Raw genomic sequence first — 3,664 nt, forward strand, 5'->3', positions numbered from 1 at the left:
GCCTTCCAACTCCATGGAAGCAACTAGACGATGGCCTTACGCCAAACCTGTGGGAGCGACCCGCCTCATCTCAAATCCGCGAGAGGAAACCATATCCCTCGTGGGGAGCAGAACGTCTTCTAACTCTCCCCCGCCTGTGGTCTTTCACGGCGCGTCTGCCTAGACCCCTCAGGCACTTACAGATTCCAGAAGTGATATCACACAGAACAGAATACACAACACACAGACACTTACCGCGGCCAGTCAGACTCTACGGATTGGGGGGGGGGTCCCTACATGGTCTTGGGAATCCCGGACGAGCCCCCAAATGTTATGCCCAGATTTCAGGATCCCCAAGAAACGACATCAGGGAGCCAGCCAGTCCGATGCAAAAGCATAAGAGTCTTTATTCGAGCTAGCTCGGCTCCCCCACCTTGCCGACGCAGCGACCGGAAGCAGAGAGAGAGCTCTATACTTTGGATATAAGTCCTTTATCACATATGTGGTTTGCAAATTTTTTTCCAGTGTGTGGCTTATCCTGTGATTCTAAACAGTGTCTTTCACAGCTAAGTTTTGAATTTTAATGAAGTTTTATTTATTCATATTTTTATTTCATGGGTCTCATTGTCAAACTCCTCATCACAAAGATTTTGTCCTATATTTTCTTCTGGAAATTTTAGACTATTGCACTTTATATTTAGGTCTATTATTTATTTTGAGTTAATTTGTATGAAAAGTTTAAGAACTGTGTCTAGATTCATTTCTTATGCATATGGAAGTCCAAATTTCCAGAACTGTACTATTCTTGCTTCTTTGTCAAATATCAGTTAACTATACAGAATTGGCAACAGTAGGTTTACAGTTGTGAGTACACACAACAGTTTATTCTATTATTATTTATTAACTAGTGGCCCGGTGCAAGAAATTTGTGCATGGGCGGGGGGTGTCCCTCAGCTCAGCCTGCACCCTCTCCAATCTGGGACCCCTTGGGGGATGTCCAACTGCTGGTTTAGGCCTGATCCCTGTGGGCAGTCGGACATTCCTCTCACAATCCAGGACCACTGGCTCCTAACCGCTCACCTGCCTGCCTGCCTGATTGCCCTAATGGCTCTCCCCTGCTGGTCTGATCGCCCTAACTGCTCTCCCCTGCTGGCCTGATCGTCCCTAACTGCCTCTGCCTCGGCCCTGCCACCGTGGCTTTGTCCAGAAGGTCATCCAGAAGATGTATGGTCTAATTAGCATATTACCCTTTTATTAGTATAGATTATTGTATTATTATCCATACTAACAACTGTAAACCTACATTGGCGTCACCTTGTATTTTTATGGATCTATTTCTAGGCCCTCTATTTGTCCCATTGATCTATTTGTCTATTCTATCACCACCAGCTGCTCAGCGCCTGCGTGCATAGGCCCGGAGCGGCCGGGGGTGGGAACGCCTGCAGTGTCTCCATAGTGCCTGTGCCTGTGCGTGCTGCCCACAGGCCTGCCATCTTTGTCAGGTTAATTTGCATACTCACTCCTGATTGGCTGTTGGCATTGCAAAGTGACGGTCAATTTCCATATTCCTCAATTATTAGTGTAGATTCTGAATATTAATCTCTTATCAGATATGTGATTATAAATATTTTCTATCATTCTATGGGTTATCTTCTCACTGTCTTTTAAATATTTTATATGTTTTTATTGATTTCAGAGAGAGGAAGGGAAAGGGAGATAGAGATAGAAACATCAATGATGAGACATTGATTGGCTGCCTCCTGCACATCCCCTACTGGGGATCAATCCTGCAATCCAGGGACGTGCCCTGACTAGGAATTGAACAATGACCTCCTAGTTCATGGATGTATGCTCAACCACTGAACCACACTGATTGGGCTCTTCATTTTATTAATAGTGCCCTTTAATGCACAAAAGTTTTAAAATTTGATGAACTTTCATCTACCTATTTTACTTTTGTTGCCTGTGCTTTTGGTATCATATCAAGAAATCATTACCAAATCTAATATCATGAAGGCTTTATATCTTACTCTAAGAGTTTTATAGTTTTAGGTCTTACATTTAGATCTTTCATCCATTTTGAGTTAATTTTTGTATATGGTGTAAGATAAGGGTCCAATTTCATTCTTCTGTATGTGGGTAACTAGGTTTTTAGCGTCTTTTTTTAAAGACTGTACTTTCCCTCATTGAATGGTCTTGGTACCTGAGTTGAAAATGAAATGTTGACCATATATATGAGGGTTTATTTGTGGGCTTTCTATTTTATTAAATTTGTCTATATGGCTGTCTTTGTGTCAATACAACACTGTTTTAATTACTGCAGATTTGTAGTAAGTTTTGAGATCAGGAAGTGTAATTCCTGCTTTTTTTTTCTTCAAGTGTGTTTTGGCTATTTGGAACCCCTTGAGATTTCATATGAATTTTAGGATGCGTTGTTCTATTTTTATATGTTTTTATTGATTTTTAGAGAGAGGGGAAGAGAGAGGAAGAGAGAGATAGAAACATCGATGAAACATCATCAATTGGCTGCCTCCTGCACCCCCCCTACTGGAGATTAATCCTGCAACCAGGGCATGTGCTCTGACCAGGAATAGAACAGGTGACCTCTTGGTTCCTGAGTCAGTGATCAACCACTGAGCCACACTGGCTGAACAAGTTGTTCTAATTTTGCAAAAAGAACCCTTTTGAGATTTTTACAGGGATTGTATTGAATGTGTAGATCACTTTAGCTATTATTGTCATATTAACAATATTGTCTTCTAATCCATGAATACAATATATATTTCCATGTATTTATGTCTTCTTTAATTTCTTTCAGTAAAGTTTTGTAGTTTTCAATGTATATTTTTTTGTCTCTTTGGTTAATTTTATCCTCAAATATGTTATTATTTTAATGCTGTTGCAAATGGAATTGTTTCTTAATTTCTTTTTTGGATTATCCATTGCCAGTGTATAAAATGCAACTGATTTTTTCATGTTGATTTTGTACCCTGTGACTTTGCTGAATTATTTCTTATCCCTAACCGGTGTGTGTGTGTGTGTGTGTGTGTGTGTGTGTGTGTGTGTGTGTAATCCTTAGGGTTTTCTATACATAAGATCATGTCATCTGCAGAGGTAATTTTACAAATCCTTTTCAATTTGGGTGCCTTTTATTTCTTTTTCTTGTCTAACTTCTCTGGCTATAAGTTCCAGTACTTTGTTAAACAGAAGTGGTAAAAGCAGACCTCTTTATCTTGTTTCTGATCTTAGGGGGAAAACTTTCAGTCTTTCTCAATTGAGTATAATGTTAGCTGTAAGTTTTTATATATGGCCTTTATCATGTTGAGAAAGACAAGATTAGGGGTCATCAGAGGAAACAAATATTTATTACACACATGTGCCAGGCACTTTTCTAGGTATGTTATTGCATAATTAAGTCATTCAACAAATATTTATTGCATGTCTACTATGTGCTAGGCACTGCAGATACATTGGGGAGCAAAAGAATTATGATCTATATATCATGGAGACTCAAGTCAAATGAATGATACAGATACTACATATAAGCAAATAAATAAGATGGAGGCTGCAGAATAAAGAAACAGTGTATTGAAAAAGAAAGAGTAATTAGAGGAATCCATTTTTGATGGGTAGTTATGGAAGACTTATCTGAGGAATTGGTATTAAGCTGAAACCTGAAATATGA

This window comes from Myotis brandtii, unplaced genomic scaffold, assembly GCF_000412655.1.
Source record: "Myotis brandtii unplaced genomic scaffold, ASM41265v1 scaffold994, whole genome shotgun sequence".
In the NCBI taxonomy this organism is placed as follows: Eukaryota; Metazoa; Chordata; class Mammalia; order Chiroptera; family Vespertilionidae; genus Myotis; species Myotis brandtii.